This window comes from Spinacia oleracea, chromosome 1 (assembly GCF_020520425.1).
Source record: "Spinacia oleracea cultivar Varoflay chromosome 1, BTI_SOV_V1, whole genome shotgun sequence".
In the NCBI taxonomy this organism is placed as follows: domain Eukaryota; kingdom Viridiplantae; phylum Streptophyta; class Magnoliopsida; order Caryophyllales; family Amaranthaceae; genus Spinacia; species Spinacia oleracea.
Window position 1 is genome coordinate 28003244 of NC_079487.1, and position 23642 is coordinate 28026885.

General features: G+C 42.7%; 1 protein-coding gene across 1 annotated transcript in view; it reads left to right on the forward strand.

Moving 5' to 3' along the window:
* The window catches only part of LOC130466322 (uncharacterized), a 37916-nt gene extending 35643 nt beyond the window's left edge, over positions 1-2273 (forward strand). The window contains exon 2 of the transcript XR_008926436.1: positions 2065-2273. The gene's annotated coding sequence lies outside the window, so the exon portion shown is untranslated. The remainder of the gene's footprint in view (positions 1-2064) is intronic.
* Positions 2274-23642: the final 21369 nt, after the last annotated feature.

A 23642-nucleotide genomic window follows, 5' to 3' on the forward strand; every position in this document is an offset into this window, starting at 1 on the left:
TAACTCAATTTTTAAGTTTGGAACTTAAGGCTCTTACTATATTGGTTAGATTTTAAGTGAACTAAAATCCTTAATCATGCAACATAATCAAGCCATAATCTTATACATAATTAAGACATATTCAAAGCAATAAATAACTTAAAGCCTGCATAAGATAAATGTGATCTAGTATGGCCCGACTTCATCTTGAAGCTTCAACTTCAAAGTCCGTCTTGAAAATGGATTGGAAACTCCGTCTTGAATTTCACCGTGGGAGGCGCCATTTTCTTCAAATAGGATCAGCTATAATTAAACTAATTACAACTATTTGATGGTACGCAGACCATATTTGAATTGAAAAACAAATTTGGTGCATTAGACCAATTATATTCAAATTAATGGTACGCAGACCATATTTTCTATCCTATTTGGGCTATACTAGTCACTTCATAACCTGCAAAACAGCACATATACAATATATACCATTCACCCATTCATTATCATGAATGGCCCACATAGCTGGTTAGGAAAACACGTTTATGCATCACTTAAATATTTGCAGCAATTAATCAAGGGCACCAATAATCTACCAATTATTCAGTCCTTATTAATTCTAATCAAGTTGTTTAACCTTAAAGGATTCGTAGACCTAATCAAGAGTTTATGAGTAAAATTTCTCCCACTTAAACCAATAACTTTATATGCTTTACTAATTTTAAACATAAAAATATATTTCTAGTCTAACCGGAAACATATAAGTATAATTAAAATTTAAAGCTCATATAAAATTATAATCGAATCCATTTATTTAATTTATTTTTCAGTTGAATTAAATGAATTTAAATTATTCGAGGTTTAATTTTAGTAAAATAATTAGATAAATTTAAATTTATAATAATTATAATATTCAAAATTAAATCCCAAGAAAACAATTTAAATTATTAACTTTAAAATTAATTAAAATTATTTCCGAACTGAAAATTTCAAATTAAAATTAAGACGAACCAATCGGGTCAAGACAAGGCCATGGGCTTGCTCCCATACGTACCTCGTCAAGTCCAACAAGCAACAAACCCCTTGTCACTCGATTGATCGTACCGCAAAGCCCAAGCAACAACGCACCAATGCGTTAGGCCCAGCGAGCCACACTTGCGCATGAATTTCATTTTCAATCATGTTGTTCAATAATTATGCATGTATGGTTTGTTTCACATGCAAGGGGTGGATTATTTATTTGTATGCTATTGTACGGGATGTCTAGCATACTTTGAGCCAATTATTCGTACTTCGTTGTACTATTTATTTTACCACATGTGAAGGGTTAGCTCACGTAAGCCACCGCACATGTATGGTTCAGTTGGGAATATTTTGTATGAAATGATTAGGATTTGTCGTGCAAGAGCACAACCCTCATGTTAATGGGCATGATGTGGAATCTCACTTTGGTGAGGAGGAACATGGTAGTAATTTCAAAAGAGTCTTGCTTGGTTGATCACAAGTCTTAAAGAATTAAAATAAGATTGGTTTGGTTGTTGTTTATTAATTGTGTACATTGTTGAGTCTTGAGTTCACCTTTAATAAAATATTAATAAACGTAAAGTGCAACCTGAACAAGCTTCAAAACTCTTGGAACGTATATACCTTGAGTATGAACAATGGGGGGAGTCTTGCTGGAAAGCTCGTACTCCTACTAATGATACAAGACGTTGTTTCATTTATATTATGCGCAGGAATTCCGTCGGTATGGCCCGATATTATTATTTATTATTTGGTGTATAGTTGGCTCCCATCACCTTTCCTTTATGGAACATTCTTTTGGCCCGTTCGAAACTTATTCTAATTAAATTGTGAGTCAAAAATCGAGTCATGAGTCGAGTCTTGTATTCATGATTGGTTGTTAATTATTATATGGCTTTAGTATGTTGATTAGTTCTTAGTGAGTGATGCATGTTTTAGTTTTATTTCACTCTATTCTTGTAAGTACTCAGCTTTTGTTGACTACGTGCTTTGTGTGTTTTGGTCATGGCCTTTGTCTTAATGACCCTATGATGATCTATCATTTGCACTTGCATTGATGGGGAGTAGAGTAATATAGCAGGTTGGTTGATCGGAATCATGTGGCTTGGGATGATCGAGAGAGTTGCATGTTTTTGTATTTTGAACTATTTAATTATACTTTAATTATGTTTGAAATTGTTGAACTTTTTATACTTTGGTTTTTGGGCTGTCATGGTTCCAAATTGTAGAAGGCCTCGATATTTCATTTATTATGTTTTTAAAAGTTAGTTGACATTAAATTCCGCTGCGTAATTCTGGTACTAGCCTTAGCCGTTATCACGGTGGCGGTAATACTTTAGTAATTCCTTTATTTTAAGTTGGAAAAATGGTTTTATAAAAGCAAGGAATTATTAGGGTGTTACAAATGTGGTTTCCACCTAGTCCTTTTCTAGGTGGTGATGTATCTTTACTAATTACGCATTTATTTTCTATTGTGATGTTGCTTTACTTGTTTATTGCTTTCATCACCTCACATGCTAAATACAACAAAATGCAAAGTTACACCACGCTTAACAAAGATAATTTCTTGGACAAACCGGTCTTAGGTTCCCTTAAATTAACTTTAAAGCGAAGTGGTCACAATACAAGTAGAAATTCTATGTGCTAATATTCTAAGTTCAACCCACATAGTGTCATGACTAGGGTTATTCGAAAATTTTCTATGCCATGCATTCGGATACAATTTTTAAGGCTCGCGGAATAAGCATCTCGTTCCCTTGCCCGGATCTCACCCATCCGTTTCTAAAATTCAATGTCTTATCCACTAAAGAGTCAACTTTGGTCTTTCGAAACGGGACCCTTAAAATTGTTTAGTGGCAACTCCTTCGAAATCCAAAAACATACAAAACTCGAAGCCTATTTTCCGTAGGGGGAAATCAAGAGAACGAAAAAACCCCCTACAATTCTGGCGACTCCACTGGGGAGTTCTGATTTCAAATTCGATAATACGAGCATGCTTTGAGCAACAAGCCACTGCCATGCACAAGTTCTGGATGCCAGCTCTGGCGCCAGGCGCTGGCCCCTGCGCTAGACGCCACTGCCTGCATCCAGCACAGTGGCTTCCAGTGGTTGGTTGCCCATGCTGCTCAAGTTTTCGAGTGGGAGTCAGTTCTGTTTTTGAATTTCGAAGGACACTCCCAAACGTTGAGAACGAATGTCGAAAAACAAGCCTTTCAAATACATTATTCGAATGCGATTTTCAATTTTCAATTTCCAGGCATTTCATGCATATTTCAAAAACCATATTTGTGCAAAACGAACTTTTACCTTGCCCAATACGGATGTGTTCTACATTCGGGCTAGCCCCGGGGGCAACGAAATGGTGACTCTCCATACGGTTCTTGACCAAAGTGTATGACCATTTCCGCGCCTACCGAAACTTGGCATTTTCTTGACATTCCCGATGTCAAGCATGGAGGTCGTCTGCCGACACACACGTCCCTTAGGTGGATGTGCAAGTTGTTGCCGGAGCCGCTTCTTAGTCAAGTACCCTTTTGACACCTAAAGCCGACCACTTACATCATACAAAACTTAGACCGACCTTAGGTTGATAACTTTTCATGTCGCATTTCATATCCATGTTAGTGTGACAACGTGCTATTTATGCATTGTGTGGGCGTCTTTGCACGCGTGAATGACTAACCTCGAGTTCTAGATTTGCCAAATCCATTAGCCTCCAACTAGGAAACCAAACCCCTAGGAGCATAATTCAAAATTCATGCATCCAAAATTGCCGATTTAAAGTCTTTTAGGAGTGCCACTCATTTGATTCAAAACCCTTAAACACGCCTCATGCACAAATGCCAAATTCAAGTTCAATCCAACAGCGTCATAATTCCGGATTTTCTAGTTCGAATTTCAAATTCCAAATTCAAAATTCAATCCAACGGCGTCATAATGCCGGATTTTCTAGTCCTAATTTCAAATTCCAAATTCAAAATTCAATCCAACGGCGTCATAATGCCGGATTTTCTAGTCCAAATTTCAGATTCCAAATTCAAATTCAATCCAACAGCGTCATAATGCCGGATTTTCTAGTCCAAATTTCAAATTCGAAATTCAAATTCAATCCAACGGCGTCATAATGCCGGATTTTCTAGTCCAAATTTCAAGTTCCAAATTCAAAATTCAATCCAACGGCATCATAATGCCGGATTTTCTAGTTCAAGCATTCAAACCTCCAATTACATGTTCAAAGCCTCAAGTTCAAATTCCTAAATCCATAATCATTCATTCGACCATTCAAACCTCAAAACCTCAAGTTCAAATGTCTAAACTCATGATGGCGTAATGCTGACTTTTCAATTCCATCTTTCAAACCTCAAATTCAAATTACCAATTTCAATCTCAAAACTTCAAGTTCAAATGTCCAAACTCATGCCGGCATAATGCCGACTTTTCATTCAACCTTTCAAACTTCAAGACCGAATTCCTAAATTCAATCTTTCAAATTTCAAGTCCTATACGCAAGAACTTCAAAATCCTAAGTCCACTGCGGCATAGTGCTGGACTTTCAACTTTCAAGTTCCTATTCAAATCCCCTTGTCAAAAAATCGAAAGTTCTAAATCCAATGTCTCAAATCCATGGCGGCGTAATGCCGGAATTTTCAAATTCAAAGCCTCATATTCAATACGAAAATGCATCTTTTCCATTTCTAAGCTCAAATTCCGAATCAAATTCGAATTTCAAATTTATCTTTAAATTACAAAAACTCTTACATTCCATTTCCCCCGAATTCAAAATTCAAAAACACTTCTAACGGGTTGAAACTCCCCTAAAATAATACAAATTCGATCCCCCAAAAAAAAATCCAACGGGTTGAAACTCCCCTAAAATATTACAAATTCGATCCCCCAAAAAAAATCCAATGGGTTTAAAATCCTTAGAAATAGTAAAAAGTCCAATGGGTTGAAATTCCCATAAAATACTTCGAGATCCAATTGGTTGAAATCCCCTTAAAATATTCCAAGTCCTATCAACGGGTTGAAACTCCACTAAAAAAATACAAATTCGATTTGGCAAAACAATTCCAATGGGTTGAAATTCCCTTGAAATACTCCAAATTCCAATGGGTTGAAATTCCCCTAAAATGGTCCAAATTCCATTGACGGGTTGAGATCCCCTTGAAAAAATACAAAATCCAATTCTCCTACCGACGGGTTGAAACTCCCCTGAAATAATAAAAATCCGACCTCCTAAAATATTTCCAATGGGTTGAAAGTCCCTTTTAAATAATACAAGTCCAATTTCCAAATTCTCCGATGGGTTGAAATTCCCCTAAAATACTTCAAAATCCAATGGGTTGAAATTCCCCTAAAATAGTCCAAATTCCAATGGGTTGAAAGTCCCCTAAAATATTCCAAGTTCCATTGACGGGTTGAAAATCTCTTGAAATAATCCAACCTCATCCAAATTCTATCGGGTTGAAATTCCCCTAAAATATTCCATGCTCTATGTTGGGTCAAAACTCCCTCATGATGTACAAAATCCAATGGGTCGAAATCCCCTTTCAATATTCCAAGTTCTAGTACAAGGAGGAAGCCTCCACAAAAGAATGAATCTCCTTTCAAATATTTCCAACGGGTTTCAAATCCCGAATACAAATACAAAATCAAAAATCCCGAATCTTCTGAGTGAAACTTAGAGTCAAGTCTAGGTCTCATTCATTGCATGCATATCATATCATGTGTTGGGAAGTCCAAGTTCTAAAAATCATGTCATGTTCCTAACTAGGAGTCCAAAGATCATGTGGGTTCGCCGAAGAGGAGAAAGGTTGAAGACAGCTCCATTAGACCACATCGAACGAGCAACCAGTTCACCTTCTACAAATCAAGCTTCTAGTCCCTTTCAAGAATCAGTTCAAATGGCCACTGTCGATGAAATCACTCAGCTCATGGCCGCCGTAGCCAACCTCAACATCAACCTGGAGAACGTAAGCAACCGTTTGGGTGTGGTGGAGCAGGCCGCACCAACAGAGGACCTTACCAAAAATATCAAAAGCCTGGTTAACAAGGTTACCAATCAAGAGAACTATTTCGACACTTCAATGGAGGACAATCTCAAGGGGAAGGAAAACTTGCCAGACAAATTCTCTGCCAATAATATTCCGAAATTCAAGTCAATTGATAATCCCAAATATCATCTCATGAACTTCAGAGCCACAATGGCCATTAAGGGGGTTGAACTTGAGTTGTACCCCGTGGTATTCCCTATGTCCCTATAACCAGTCTGCCATAAGTGGTAATACTCCCTCAAAGAGCATCAAACCAGTACTTGGAAAGCGGTCGCTCAAGCATTTATGGATCAGTATCAACCCAACATTCAACTTCAAACCACTCTTCGAGAATTGGAGGTTCTCAGGCAAGAGCCCAAAGAAGGTTTTACTAACTACCTCCACCGGTGGAGAGAAATTGGCATCCCAAATGGTGACTCGACCCTCCGAGAGAGAATTGGTCAAGATTTTTATTGATGGGCTCCTTCCAAAGTACAATACTCATATGAAGTACCTAGGGCTGGAAAGTTTCAAGAGAACATATGACATCGGGGTCGATATAGAAGATGATCTGATGAAAGCACCAGTAGCACCAGCTCCGCAAGTTGAAAAGTGGAAGGGCAAGAAAACTGAAACAACACACAAGGTCCACGAGGTCAACGCCCTAGAAGCTCCTCAATGTCCAAAGACAAGCAACTTCAAGAGTAACACCAATCAGCGTAATTTCCAAAATAGGCCTCAAAGGGTCTTTACCAACCTCGGAATGTCATATACTGACGCCTTTGAGCGATTGGCCGAGAAGCAAGTCATCACTCCCATTGGTCCCACACCAGATCCTCCAACCGACAAAAGATCCAAAACCTGGGACCCCAAGGGATATTGCAAGTTCCACCAGGGGAACGGCCATGACATTGAAAACTGCTTCAAGCTCAAGCATCTAATCCAGAATATGGTCGACAACAAGACCTTGCCCCTACCTCCAAGAGCCAAGCAGTCTCCTTTGGTGCAAGCTATCTCCTATGACTGTGAAGGTGAAGAGGAGGATTTTCCATGCAACTTAATCTCTACAATGTACAAGCCGGGTTCGAGATGATGGTTCCAAGCTTTTACCATCTCATTCCACATACTCAAAACTAGGTGATCCCCGAACCCATGGTAACCACTGACATTCAAGAAAACATTTGTCCCCTTGCAACCCCGAAGGCTTTGGGCTTCTACGAGTACGATCTAATGCTAACCACCAAGCAGACCATCAAGTTCCAGGGCATTGCATACAAAATCCTGGGGGTCCTCGAACTGGTTTTTTCTTTTGAGACTTACTATAACAATATTGAATTCCTGGTCATCGATATGCCTGCCGACTTCGATCTACTATTTGGAGAACCTTGGTTCGAGGAGATATAGGATGGCCCTGCCTGTCTCACACCCAAGGGTTGTAGCTTCCATGATACTTTTATCAAGCATACACCGGCCTTGCGCCAAGAGAGGAATGAATGTGTCCAAGAATACTACCACAAATGGAATGCCTCTGCTCGCGTGGTCCAACCTAAGCTACCAGAAGGGAAGATGGTGAAAACGTTTCTCCTAGGCCTCAATACTTCGTGCAAGAGCCGCTTCGCTGCATTTCCCTACAGCACCTAGAATCAAGTCTGGCACCAAGGCTTACAGATCTGTGGATGTAGCCTTCTCGACGATGATGATGATGATGAAGACCTTTGGGAGTACCCCGAGAATTATCTATATGATTAGTGTCTTATGTTCAAGTCCAGAGTTTGTCTTTCAATTTTTGAGTCTAGTGATGAGTCTAAGAGCCTAGGGCTAGAGTCTTGAATCAATCAAGAGCCTCTAAAGGCCGAACTTCAAGATAAAGCTCGATGTAATGATTGCTAATTTCAATAATACTTCAATTTCCTCCTACTCTTCAAGTCCAAGTTCAAAACACACTCCTAATCCAAACACCTTTGCTTCACAAGAAACTGACCTGGAAATATTAAAAGCTATTGAAAATCATGAAAACAGGACTCCCATAATTGAGGAAACAGAAAAAGTTAACCTTTCTAACAGCAGTGATCCAAAACTAGTTCAGATTGGTTTGACTCTATCTCAAGCAAAGCGGGATGATCTTATCAAGCTACTTTCAGAGTATATAGACGTCTTTGCGTGGTCCTATCATGATATGCCAGGGGTTAATCCAAGCATCGGTCAACATACAATTCATCTCATCCCAGGTTCAAAGCCCATCAAGCAGAAACTCCGTCGCATGGAACCGGATGTTTCCCTCAAATTCAAGAAGACGTCTCTAAGCAGCTAGAGGCTGGGTTTATTCGAGAAGCCAAGTTTCCAGCATGGATTGCAAATGTCGTCCCGGTTCCAAAGAAAGACGGCAAAGTATGAATGTGTGTTGATTACAGATATCTTAACAAGGCTAGCCCTAAAGACGATTTTTTATTGCCTCACATCCACATCTTGGTCGACAACACCGCAAATCATGCCTTACTCTCTTTTATGGACGGGTATGCGGGCTACAATCAGATTCCCATGGCAGAGGAAGATATGGAGAAGAAAACCTTCATCACTCAGTGGGGTACATATTGCTACACAGTAATGTCGTTCATACTGAAGAACGCAGGGGCTACGTTTAAAAGAACAGCCACAACCATTATGAGCAACATGATTCACAGGGAAATTTAGGTATATGTCGACAACACAATCGTCAAATCCAAAGAGTGACATGAGCATAACACAGTACATCGAAAATTCTTCAATAGGCTCAGGCAATACAATATGAGACTCAATCCTCAAAAATGTGCATTCGGGGTAACGTCAGGCAAGTTGCTCGGATATGTCATCAGTTCTCGGGGCTTCGAGGCCGATCCTTTAAAAATCAAGGCCATTCTAGATATGAAACCGCCAGCGAATTGAATGAGAAAGAAATTCGGGGGTTCCTCGGCAAATTACAATACATCAGTAGGTTCATCTCAAAGCTCACTATGATATGTGAACAAGTATTTCAAAAGCTCCGCAAAAGTGAGCCCAAGGTATGGGACGAAGACTGTCAACATGCGTTTGACACCATCAAATGCTACCTTTCGAACCAGCCAGTGTTAAAGCCGGCAATACCGGGGATTCCCCTCAGGCTTTACCTTACAACAGAAGATTCAGCAGTAGGGGCCATGCTTGCCCAGGCGATTGAAGGCAAAGAGAATGTTGTATACTACATAAGAAAAAAGCTGATCAAGTACGAAACCAGATATACGCAACTCGAGAGTCTTAGTATCGCCTTGGTTTGGGCCACAAAGAAACTACGACACTACATGCTCTCCCTTACAATGTCTGTAACTAGCAAAGCTGATCCTCTCAAGTACCTATTTGAAAAACCAGCTCTCAACGGACGGTTGTCCAGATGGTTGGTCATGTTAGCGGATTTCAATCTTAAGTACATTCCTCAAAAATCTATCAAGGGTTCGGCAGTCTCAGACTTCCTAGCCGACTGTCCCATTGAGGCAGAAGAGGAGGATTATGACCTACCCGATGAGCAAATTCTAATGACAAGCGATGACAGTTGGTCGCTGCACTTTGACGGTGCCTCAAATCCGAACGAATGTGGTGTTGGAGTAATTCTAGTAGCCCCGGACGACACTCACATTCCAATGTCAGCAAAATTGCAATTCAACGTCACAAACAATGCGGCAGAATATGAAGCATGCATTATGGGCCTGGAAGCCGCCTTAGCATTGGGTGTCCAGAAACTTCGAGTGTACGGGGATTCTTCCCTAATCATCAATCAAATTTCTGGCAAGTGGAAAGTAAGGAGCGAAGGTTGGCCCCATACCAATCCTATCTTGAGAAGTTGTGTGACCAAGTAGAAGGGTTTCGCTACACATACCTCCCAAGAGAGGAGAATCAATTCGCCGAAGCACTGGCAAAACTGGCATCAATGATCAACATTCCAAATGGCATGGCTGAAATGCCACTTACAATTGAAACGCGTCAAGAAGCATCATATGTCTATGCTATTGACGAAGTTGAGCCTGACACAGACGAGCCTTGGTTTACAGACATTAAAAGGTATCTGCAAAACTCTGAGTATCCCCCGCACTTTTCAAGCAAGAGTCAAAGAGCTTTACGCCTACAATTATCCAATTTTGTCATAGAAGACGGCGTTCAATACAAGAGGTCCCCTAGCGGCCCCAATCTTCGATGTGTCGAAAAAAACGAAGCACAAAGAATCATGGACACCGTACATGCCGGAGTTTGTGGTACCCACATGAATGGGAAGATGTTGGCCCTGAAAGTCATCAGGGCTCGATATTACTGGACCACCCTCGAACGGGATTGTTACTTCTTTGTCAAGAAATGTCCTACCTGCGAAAAGTGTGAGAATCTGAAGCACATTCCCCCCATCCTTGCTATATTCTCAATCATCACCATGGTCATTCTCAGCTTGGGGTATCGACGTCATCGCTAAAGTCACTCCAACAGGCACCGGGGGTCATCAATTCATACTGGTCGCAATCTACTATCTCACTAAGTGGGTCGAAGCCAGGTCATTCAAAGTGTTGGGTTCCAAGCAAGTGGCCCGGTTCATACAAGAAAACATCATATTGAAGGAAATAATGCCCTTGGTCCAAGTATGCATTCAATGATAAGTCTAATAAATGCGGTTCAGTATTAATTAATTATACAAGTTAATAATTCAGTGAGATCAAGTGAACTGTATGTCTAGCTAGAGGCCGCTCCAGTTCAAGTGGAATTAATAATATTATCCCACAGCTTACTCTTGACTGAAACCGTAGGGTCACACAAATAGTACGTGAACGGATCAAGTATTTAAGTGAATTAAATACTCCATTTATGAATATTCGGAATCGACTGATCTCGGTTCCAGTAGGAGCTGAAATCGTCAAAAGGCAAATTATGAATACTCCGGAAACGATGATATTGCTGGAAACGGAAATATGGTCGTATCTGGAATATAAATATTATCCAAGTCGTAGATGTTGCCGGAAACGGAAACATGGTACGTATCGGGAAATATTATTGGAAATAGAAATATTGCCGGAAACGGAAATATTGTCGGAATCGGAAAAAAAAATTCGGAATCGGAAATATTAAATATTTGTTCGAAAAGGTAATTAATTCCGGTATCGAAAATGAATTCCGGAATCGAAAAATTAATCAGAAGCGCGTCGGACGAAATAAACAACGGACGAGCTTGCTAGACGCAAGGCCCGGCAAGAAGCCAGGCCTGCGCCTAGCGAAGCCCGCGCACAGCAAGGCCAGCCTGCAGCCCGCCAAGGCAAGCAAGGCCCAGCCAAGCAGCACGCAAGGCCAGGCACAGCTAACAAGGCAAGGCCAGCAGGCTGGCGCGCCCAAGCATGGTCTGCAAGCCAGCGCTGTTGGGCCGAGCTCCACACGCGCGCCCAGCGCCCTTCGTGGGTTGTGCGTGTGTGTGCGTTGAGTTCATGCATGCCTCGAATCCTTAAGCATTTAGGATTAGTTCTATTAAAGATTATTTTCATAAAACTACTAGAATTAGTTGTTGAATTAAACACTAAATTAATAGATTTAATTAGTATCTAATTCTAATATAATTAGATAAATTGAATCCTAGTAGGTTTCTAGTTCCGATAATCCTACCCTATAAATAGGTGATGGCATTCACAATTTATAATACATCAATTCAAGTATTCATATAGTTTTAAGTTAAAAAGTAAAGTTAATAATTTGCCACATAATTATAACCGAATAAAATAATACCTTAGGCTAAATTCTAGTTAATTGAATCTAAGGCGGATCCGAACGTGCTGTGGACTATCGACGGAGGGACTACACTTGGAGTCCTAAACTTGTTCTTGTTTGGTTCGGTAGCAGCTAGGGAGGGCACGCTACAAATGTATGCATCCTAAATTATGCTAATTGTTATGTGGCAATAAATTTGGATTCCTGGCTTTATGGTTTTTTCGCATGAAATATATGTTTTATATTTGTCATAACCTAACACATATGCAGATGCGGAGTTTCTCACGAGTTCATTAGTGACCAGGGAACCCATTTCCAAGGAGAGTGTGAAGACTTATTAAACAAGTACAAAATTCAGCATCATCGTTCTTCGCCTTATCGCCCGCAAACTAATGGGGGAGTCGACGCAACCAACAAGAATGTTAAAACCATCATCATGAAAATGACAACCAATTACAAAGAGTGGCCCCAGAAGATGCACTTTGCATTGTGGGGGTATCGAACTTCAGTCCGCACCTCAACGGGTGCAATCCCATTTTCATTGATTTATAGAATGGAAGCAGTACAACCTATTGAGCTAGAGATACCTTCTATAAGGATAATCCTCGAAAGCAAAATCCCAGAAGCTGCATGGGTACAAGCAAGATATGACGAGCTAATCATGCTCGATGAGCGTCGGCTTCAAGCCGTTCACCATGTAAAAGTCTATCAGCGCCGAGTGGCTAGACATTTGAACAAGAGAGTCAGAACCGAAACATCAAGGAAGGCAAGCTTGTCCTGAAAGCCTTTCGCAAAAGCGTCATGGACCCAAGGGGAAAATTCAAACCCAACTGGGAAGGACCATACATTGTCAAGGAAATCCTCTCCAGGGGAGCAGTCGAATTAACAGATGTCGATGGGACAGAGTTCCGTTCCTTGACAAACCTCGATCAGCTCAAGAAGTTCTATGTCTAAGTTCTAGATGTGCAAATTTAAAAGCAAAGCATGTTCAAGCGGAATTTAACACCATGACTTTTATTTGGCTCTAAAGCCATCAAAGCTAATTAAAGTACAAGGTTGGAATCAAGTGAAGGAAAGTTCAAAGCCTTTTCACTTCCACTAAACACATCTTCTAAACACACTCTTAAACACACTTCTTGCTAATACAACTTCAAACACATTGAGCCAACAAAGACCTGGAGTCGGGCGACTATGCTCTTGAGTCTTAGCACCTTGAGTACTATCCTCTGGCTCTTCCCGCAATCATTCATCAATCTTCCCCTTGCCCAAGCGGCGGGAGAAGGAACTTGCTAGTCTTCCAAGACGGGAGGATGACGAACCTCCTTTGGACCCAGAACGATCAAGCACCGGACGGGCCACACTCCCGTCACCTTCCTCATAATCAGTTGATGCAGGGCGTATAACTTTAGAACCTCGGACTGTCGCTGGTCCGGAGAGAGAAATGTCCCTTTGGCTTGGCCCTTTCATCCATACAATATACCCCGCAGACAAAGTGGTAGGCTCAGGAGGGAACTGAATATTCAAGAATGGTTTGGTAACCCAATACCGCCTCCAAACTTCAAGTTGATCAACATTCAGTACAATAGGTTTCAGATGCTCCTCAACACAATTCGGGATTTCTTGCCTTAAGCCATATTGTCTCATCACTCGAGCAGGAGAGTAGAAGACTAACATTGTGAGGCTAGGCACCCTCAAAGCAGTAGAGTCAGGTGCATGTCTTATAGCAGCAATTCCCCACCAAGGAACTACCCACCTAATACAAGATTCAACCCCCGAGAGTGCGCATCGCCACTCATCCAATGAAAGCCGGCCATAGACCATAGGCCACACAGTGAACCCTTTCCTATTATAGCTTTCCATGTTCTCCGGTGGTGCCACCAGCATGAGCCTCTCCATAAGCCATACCTTGAGAACAATACAAGAAAAGCAATTCAACATTCAACATTCAGAATACAAGTACATTTTCAATATACCAGAAAGCTCCAGATCCTTACTTGGAGTAATATCGGACTTCCCAACGGCAAAGAAGAGGGGTCCGACTTCAGCATATCAAGGCCCATCAATGTTTCGCCAATCACGAGCGGCATTGGGTCCCTGCCACTAGAAAACTGCTCCACAATCTCTATTAGGGAGGCATTGCCATTGCCAAACCCCTGTTTAGGAAAGAGGAAGGAGAAAAGATACAAAAACTCAAGGCCCTCAAGCGGAAAACCTTGGGGACATCAAGCCCAGCGAAGTAAGTAACAAGGAGGGACAAATCCACCCCTCGGCCATATACAACAGCACTCAAAAGTGGGGGCTTCAAGCCCAAATACCTTTCAAAGGCCAAGAAAAAGTGTTCTTCAACACTAGGCATGCATGGCTCCATCATAAAGGGCCACCCCAATATAGCACTGAACTCTTCAGGGAGGGGACACATACCTCGTTGTTCTCAAAGCGGAAAACATGGTGATTTGGATCCCAAGCCTCCAAAGCAGCAAGAATGAAGTGCACATCAAATTTTACAAACCGAAAAGAGGCGAGTACCCAAAGATGCATGCCGTCAAGCTCCATTTTCTCCCTTTTTCCTAACGAACCAAGCCAAGAGTTAAAGGCGTTTTCAAAATACATGGCTATTTTCTTTCTTTTTCGTGAATAAACAGTATGCAAAGAAGAGCAGGGAAGGGTTGGTGTAAAAATATGATCCGGAAAGCTCCCTATTTATACAAAAACCGGCATTTATGGTAGTACGCCGGCGCCGGGCGCCGAGGCCTGCGCTAGGCGCAGGGGCCTGCAACAAGGACGAGCCCAACATCCCCTTTATGATTCCGAGTACGCACTCTTTATAGCTTTGGAAAGCTAGTGCAACCTCAATTATTCAAGATTCCAAAAGCCGCAAGCCGCGCAATTTCAAGCAGCTCGAGTTAGCGCTTCGGGCCGATTACGGGTCAATCTGTTCAAAATTCAAACATTCTAGTCCTAGATCGGCGTCCTAAGTCGAGTCTGCATATGCATAAGCAAAAGTTGAATATACTTTGACTTGCGCTTTTTCGAACCAAAAAACCGCAGTCAAAGTGGGGGCTTATAGTGGGTATGTACACCCGAAAAAATGGGTAAATTTTTTTCAAGAGTCTGCATGTGCATGAGCAAAAGTTGAATATACTTTGACTTGCGCTTTTTCTAACCAAAAAACCTCAATCAAAGTGGGGGCTTATAGTGGGCATGTACACCTGAAAAAATGGGAATTTTTTTTCAATTTTGCATGCATACATATAGCTATAAATTTCAAAAGCACACACAACGCATATGAAATTCAAACCCTAAAAAATTCAAACCATACAAAATCCAAATTTCCGACCAAACCAAATCCAAAAATTCCAAACATTACAAAATTCAAGTACAAAACCGTACAAATCAAAATACAAGCTACAAAAAATCCATACAAAAAAATCCATACAAAATCCAATCGAGGCAAGCTAGAACTTGCTACCATGTAGGATAAATCTGAGTCATCATCACCCGCAATGTCAATCGCATGGGTAACAGGCTCCTTGTTCATGTTTCAGCTCATATAGCGCTCCAGATCCTGTTCTAGCTCCGTCCCAGGGGTAACAGGCTCCTGCTCCAAAATACGAAGGGTACCAGGAGGACGATGAGTTCCCTACTGATGGGAAGGATACTGATAAAGCTGCGAGATCGCCATAAACTAGCGCTGCATCTCAAAAGCACAGGCCTGGCGCATCCGTTCCACCTCATACCAGTAAGCCCAAGATCCTGCACCCTAAGGTTGGGAGCTACTCACTCCGAAATAAGTACCAGGGGGAGACGTAAAAGGCATTTGGCTGCCCGTACCTCCATAAGAATGCCTGGTAGGCTCAGCATATGTAAAGGGAACAGCTCTCCTATCAACATCAGAATGCTTCTGACAAGTACTAGTACCAGAACCTAGGCCCAGGCCTAAGCTAGGTCCGTCCTGCTCTCTCGAAGTATCCACCGGGGGCTCCCTATCCAAAGAATCTCTGCGACCTCTACGGCGCTCCTATACAATATTCAAAATTCAAGAATCAGACATCCATATACAAGTTTCAAGAATACAAAATTCCATAGTCAATGAATGCACCTTTCTGTCCCGCCCAGTAAGCTTCTTGGTTAGCTTGACGCAATGCCTCTTCAGGGAATCAATCGCAAGCATCCAGCGACGCACTCTCACCCGAGGCGCCTGCATACAACATTCAAAATTAACTTCCAGATACAAGATTACAATGAATTTCAAGAAAATACAACGATACTTACAGCTGCATAATGCTCCGGTACAGCATCGTACGAATTCCGATGTGGAGGAGAAGCCACCGGAACAGTCACCTCCACCTGCTCTCCGTTCGAGTCAACATAACGGATAACCCTGTCAGCATAGGGAATATCCTCGTGGTCGATCTCCTCTTCCTACAAACATTCATACAATGATCAGAGAATTCAAGAATACAAGAATACAAGAATAAAAGAATACAAGAATACAAGAATACAAGAGTACAAGATACAAATTCAAAGGCTCGCCGGCAGTACGAAGCGTACGGGTGGAGCAAGCCTGGCCAAAAGGCCATAATGACAGCCTCTCCTATCTACAAAATTCTCCCAAGGGAGAAAAATGGACTCGTCCCCAGCCTCCATGGCATCCAAATAGAACTGGGCAACATCTTCAATCGTTGCCAACATGGTCTCCGGTGGGTCCTTAGGGACGAGCCTGCCTCTCGTACTATGTTGAAGAGACACTCGCTCCCCCAGATAACACATATGGCGATACACCCTCGGGAGCAAGACTCGCCGTCCAGACAAGAAGTGGGCCTACATGGCCGAAGCAGGTGTAGGCGCACCAGCAAAAGGACGTCAAACCACCTACAAAACAGACAGCTCAGACAAGTATACAAGTGCAACAGATACAAAAGTCCAGAACAGTACAAAGGCATACCTGTTCAACAGGCAAAACCCGCAAAGATCTGCGCAAGGTCGCCAAAGACACATTGCTGCGCACCGCTCCTACCCAAGAGGCAGCATACGGGTAAGCCGCAACCCCTGTACGAGCTGGCGCCAAGGTCTGTAAAATGCTCGTACGCCCAGATCTTCAAAAAAATAAGCAAAAGCATCGGTTAAATCCTATGCGTACAAGATTCAAGATACAAACATACAAATAAAAAATACCTCCAGCACGCTACACAAAGCAGCTACACTCGCCTTGCTCTCCAGTGAAGTCTTGGAGGCGTTCTTCATTTCATACAAAAGGTGGTTGTATTCCAGACCACCCTAGTTGAGGCCTGAAATAGCCCTCAAGTCACTGAAAGCCCCCAGGAAGCCAACCAGCAGCCGGCTACTCCTGCTCGGGGCGATCACTCTACTCACAAGGGCCAGGAGGAAGAGCCGAACCCTCTGCTCCGCAGATATGTCCGTACTGCGAATCCCAGCCATGATCAACGTTACAGGAGCACGGGTGTCATCCGTCATCAAACTAACAACAGGGCCAATCAATTCCCTGACGACGTTCGAATGCCATGTCAACTTGGAGTTGAAAGTCACCTCCCTCTCAGAAAAGGGGAGGCCTGTAATCAAAGCAAACTCGAAAGGGGTAATGGTGATCTACCCCCAGACCATATGAAAAGTGTTGGTGGTATCCCACCACCGCTCCAGCAGGGCCTGAAGTCGGGCTTTCATGCCCGTCCTCCCTTGAGCGTCTCCCAAAGCATGGCAGAAATCAACCAGACCCGTCTGCATCCAGATCGCTCAAGCCTCCACACCGGCATACACAGTCGGGAAAACATTATAAAAATCCTTCAAAGACCAAAATGTGCGCATCGGCTCCCCGTCAGGCTACAAATGGGTGGATCAGTTCAAGATCTATACAAATTCAAGAGACAAATTCAAAGCAGAGTTCAAGACTCACCAAGCTAGCGCGTGGACGCTGGGACAGATGAAACTCTGGTCGAAATGCAAGATCTGAAAGCCGCCAGCCAGTGTCGACGAAGGTAGGGACTCTCCGCGGTACTATGCCTGGCCCCAGCACATTCGTTGTCGTTGCTTCGTGATCCGAAGCATCCTCCATAGCAGCTCGAACTGCCGAACGTTCGGCGAGCTTCGTCCTGGTATGACGAGGTATACAAAAGCATTTGAAATACAAAAAGAATCAACATTCAAGATTGGGGTCTATCTTATACTAGCCCGTACAAAAATCAAGGTTCAAAAATCCCCAGTGACAATCAAGTTTAGCCAGGGACCTCTACTTCAACAGAGAATTCTACCCCCAACGCCTAGGCTATCCATGTCGAAGCACAAATACAAGTTCTACACCAACGCCTAGGCTATCCATGCCGAAGCAGGTATACAAGTTCTACATCAACGCCTAGGCTATCCGTGCCGAAGCCAATATTCAAATTTCTACAAACAACGTCTAGGCCATCCTAGCCTACTCTCCTACAAGACCCAACAAGGTCACCAGTGGGATCAAATACCAAGTACAAGATTCAAGGAAAATTTCAAATTCTACAAGTTCCAACAGTTTGAAATTCTACAAGTTTCAACAGTACCAAATTCTACAAGTTCCAACAGTTCAAGTTCAAGTGGCTACCAAACAATTTTCTACAAGATTCAATAAGCCTAGTATCATACAAGAATCATATCAACAAGCATTTAAAAGTATAAAAATCGAAAGTACATGCAATCGTAGAGGTTATTTCATAAACAAAACATGAAATACTTGCATGGACAAGGCAAGAAGAACAAGATCAAGGGGAGAGTAGTCGACCTTTGAGAGAGAAAACCAAGAAATATGAGTGAGGTTGCTCTTTAAATGGCACGGCAAGGGGGGCACTTATAGCCAACCCCTGCGCCAAACGCCGAACCCTGCACCGGGCGCCGCGCTGTTGCATGCGCGGAATCTTCTCCGCGCGGTCCTCCGTGCTGATTGCACGTTCTTTGTTGCTACGGTTTTCTGCACCAGGCATCAAACATCAAATCATGCTACCTTCCGAAATTACTAGTATGTATATCTGTTTCTCCAAACATCAACAGATAAATATTTCAATAATGCAAAGTCTGAAAAATACAAGAATTCAGGCGTTCGACTCCAAACGGACCCAAGCTCAAGGAAAGTCAGCCGTAATTTCAAGATTTTAAGAGTCAATAAAAAGCTCTTCTCCCCAGTGAGCATATCCCCAGCGGATAAACTCCGGGTATTAAAAATTCAAAATTCAAAATTCAAAAATTCAAGGTTCAAAATTTTCGATGCCAAGCTCCGTCCTAAACCAAAGGCGAAAAAGCAGTACAAGTACAAATCAGAGTCGTCACAACCGCACGGAGGTAGACTCTATCCTTTTTCCTAACGCTTGTCTTGTGCAGGTATGTAATGAACTATAATCCTGACTTGCCACGTGTGCCCTTGGAGTATAGCAGTAGGAAAAAGCTGCAAGGACAAACAACAACAGCACCAATCAGGAACTGAGAAGAGAAGACCAAGAAAATAATTAAAAGATGGAAGGAAAAGAAGGTTGTTGCCACTACTACTAATAGATAAAAGGCAGCACCATCCTCATTAAATGAAGTGTACTAGTTAGCAGATTCTAGTGCTTAAGTAGTAGAGAAAAAGAGAGAGAAACAAAGCATTGTGTGTTTTGTATTAACAAAAGAGAGAATTGTGACCCAAAGTCACTCCCTTGAGATTAGTAGCCTCAAGCTATTGTTTTGTAATTTCTCCGTATTGTGGTTAAACCCAAAAATCAAAGTTTTCTCTTTTGGTCTACTTGTGGTGTGTATCTTCTTGCATATTCAGGTTGAGATAACAGGTTCTTTGCACTTGGTATCAGAGCAGCCACGATCTCAAGGAAAGAACAACCATGGTTAACTAGAATTCTCAGAGATTTAAAGCCCTAGAAGAGGAGCTTTCAGAAGTCAGGAAGAGAATGGGGGGTTTAGAAGGCACGGTGCAGCAGATTTTTGCTGATGGAATGGCAGCATTCCAGAAAACCGTGGCCATGAATTTTGGGGCCAAAAGCACTGAGGACACTCAAAAGAACCAAGAAGCGGTGGAAGCAGCCACCACGCGCTTGGAAGAAAGGATTGATCGGTACAGAGAAGAACAAAGTGCACAGATGTTACTCATGAAACGTGACCAAGAACGATTCCAAGAAGAAATGAAAACTCTCATGGCTGCCCTCAAAAAGCCCGAAACTCAGTTTGAAGATGTGGAAGGGGACTCCAACCATAGAAGAAATTTTGAGAGGGGAGGCCACTGGAAATATAGGAAGTTGGATATGTCATTGTTTGAAGGCAAGGATCCGGATGGGTGGATTCTCAGAGGGGAGAAGCACTTTGATATTTATAAACTGACAGAGGGCGAGAAACTTGATGTAGCAGTGGTCTCCATGGAAGGTGACGCACTGAGGTGGTACACCTTCGAATCCCGCCGCCACCCGACACGTACCTGGCTTGAGCTGAAAGCAAACGTGCTGGCAAAATTCCGGCCGACCAGCGCAGGGACCCTCCATGAGCAGTGGCTGGCAACCACCCAAACAACCACAGTGGCAGAGTACCAGAGGATGTTCATTGAGCTAGCGTCACCATTGAATGATGTACCAGAGAGCATTATGATGGGCCAATTTATAAACGGGTTAAAGGAGGATATTAAGTCTGAGATCCGACTCTTAAACCCGTTTACCCTTGACGATGCAATGGATCTAGAAGTTAGGGTTAAGGAAAGAAATAGGGTGCAAGGGCTGAGAAGAAGTGGGCCAGGCCCAGTGAGGAATGGGGATTTATCTTATTTTAGTAAGAGTCCAATAGCAGCTGCAAATAACCACAATGTATCAACAACCCAATCCCAGTCATTTACTTCAAACAACCTAACCCAGTAAACAGAAACGGTTCTTTTAAACCATATGGCTCATCCACAACCTCTTATGGGTCGAACTCGGTTGCTCCTTCACGGCCAACGGCAGAGATGTCCTCGAGATTTGGGGGGGAAACAAAAAGTTTGACTGAGCGGGAATTACAGGAGAAGAAGGTTAAAGGTCTCTGTTTTAGGTGTGATGGGAGATGGGGCGCCGGTCACCAGTGTAGGCGGAAGGAGGTGAGCGTTCTTCTGGTGGATGAAGATGATTTCGAGAATGATGAAGACGAAAGGGAATTGCAGGCCCTCGAGTTTCTAGAAGAGGAAGAAATTCCAGCAACTGTAAGTATTAATTCGATTGTTGGTCTCACTAATCCTAAAACAATGAAATTAATTGGGAAGATCGGGAAAAGGGAGGTAGTAGTCATGGTGGATCCCGGAGCAACCCATAATTTCATATCGCTCAAGGCCGTGGAACAATTGGAGATTCCGGTAACTAAGTCCGGCGGATTTGGGGTTTCTCTGGGAAACGGAGAAGTAGTAAGGGGTATTGGGATTTATAAGGCAGTGAGGTTGCAGTTAGAGGGGGAAACTGTGATAGTGGTAGAGGATTTTCTGCACCTAGAGTTGGGAAATTCAGACGTCATACTCGGCATACAGTGGCTGGAAAAATTAGGCTCAATGACAACCAACTGGAAAACTCAAGTTATGAATTATAAGGAGGGGGGGAAGCTGATAACTCTTCATGGGGATCCGTCATTAGCCCGGTCGAAAATTTCTTTAAAGGCCATGATAAAGTTGTTGAGGGAGGAAGGAGGAGGGTTTTTAGTAGAGTTTAACCGAATTGAAGGAGAGGAGCAGACAGAGCCCGAACAACCAGTGTTCTTGCAAGAGTTACTGGAAGAATTCAAGGTAATTTTTAAACCAACAAAGGGACTGCCACCACAAAGGGGACATGAACACGCTATGGTAATGAAGGAAGGAAGTAACCCAGTAGGGGTAAGACCTTACCGTTACCCCCAAATTGAGAAAGACTAAATCAAAAAACTAATTTGTGAGATTTTGGATGCCGGTATCATACGCGCGACCCTCAACCAGCCCGTATTATAGCCCGGTCCTCCTAGTAAAGAAGAAGGACGGGTCGTGGCGTTTCTGTGTGGATTATCGGGCCTTAAACAAGGAAACGGTGCCGGATAAATACCCCATCCCGGTGATCGATGAATTATTAGATGAGTTACATGGTGCACAAGTTTTCTCCAAATTAGACTTGAAGGCAGGGTACCATCAAATCTTGGTGCGAACAGAAGACACTCCGAAAATAGCGTTCCGGACTCACGAAGGGCACTATGAATTCCTTGTGATGCCCTTTGGTCTCACCAATGCTCCGGCGGTGTTTCAATCGCTTATGAACGAGGTATTCTGATCATATCTAAGAAAATATGTTCTTGTGTTTTTTGATGATATACTTGTGTATAGTTCTTGTGAGGAAGAGCATGTAGCACATTTGAGGGTGGTGATGAATCTACCGGCGAAAAATCAATTATTTGCTAATTTTAAGAAGTGCGAATTCGGAAAATATTAGGTAGCATATCTTGGTCATATAATCTCAGGGCAAGGAGTGTCAGTGGATCAAGAAAAGATCAAGGCAATGAAGGAGTGGAACATCCCACGTAATCTGAGGGAGTTAAGAGGATTTTTGGGCTTAACGGGCTACTACCAAAAATTTATAGCGGGGTACGCTCAAATATCTCAACCACTCAAAGACCAATTTCCCAAGGACTCCTTTGGGTGGTCTGAAACAGCCACCTTAGCATTCGAAAAACTCAAAGGTGCTATGGTTACAGCTCCGGTGTTGGCAATGCCGGACTTTCACCAGCCTTTTGTGCTCGAAACTGACGCATCCGGTTATGGTATAGGGGTTGTAATGATGCAGGAAGGTAGACCCATTGCATACTACAGTAGAATCCTTGGGCCAAGGGTGCGAGGTAAGTCTATTTACGAGAAAGAGCTGATGGCAGTGTGCCTATCGGTCCAAAAAAGGAAGCACTACTTGTTGGGTCGCTAGTTCGTGATCCGAACAGACCAACAAAGTTTACGTTATATCACCCAACAACGTGAAATCGGGGCTGACTATCAACGATGGGTAAGAAAGCTTATTGGGTTCGATTTTGAAATCCAATATAAGCCTGGTACATCCAATAGGGTTGCAGATGCCTTGTCCCGTAAAGAAGGTTGAGAGCTAGAATTAGGCAACTGCGAATTAGGAGCCTTAATATCCTCTCAAGGGATAAACTGGAAAGGGCTGGAAGATGAAGTCAGTAAAGATGACACCCTACAAAAACTCAAAACAGAAGTATAGGAAGGAAAAGAGATTACAGGTTTCTACATTCTGGAGGGACGACTCATGTACAAGGGTCGAACGGTGCTCCCCAAGTTCTCATCATTCATCTCAGATCTCCTGCGGGAATAACATGATTCTCCTACGGGGGGACACTCAGGTGAGGTAAAAACATATTTGCGGTTGGTATCGGAGTAGTTTTGGCAGGGTATGCGCAAGGATGTGACAACATATGTTCAGAAGTGTGTGGTTTGTCAAAGAAATAAGCACTCACAGAGAAGTCCTGCAGGGTTACTTCAACCACTACCCTTACCAACAGCTGTTTGGGAGGAAGTTACTATGGATTTCGTGGAGGGCTTACCCTTGTCATGAGGAGTGGATACAATATTAGTAGTTGTGGATCGATTGTCGAAGTATGCGCACTTTATTGGGCTTAAGCACCAATTCACCGCCTTTACAGTGGCCAGCAGTTTCACAAAAGAAGTGGTTCGACTTCATGGTTTTCCAACATCAATTATTTAAGATAGAGATCGAGTATTCTTAAGTATTTTCTAGAGAGAGCTCTTCCGGCTCCACGGGACGGACCTGAAGCGCAGCACTTCCTATCATCCTCAGACGGATGGACAAACTGAAAATGTAAACAAAGGGTTAGAAACGTACTTGCGATGTTTTGCGGGTGAGACTG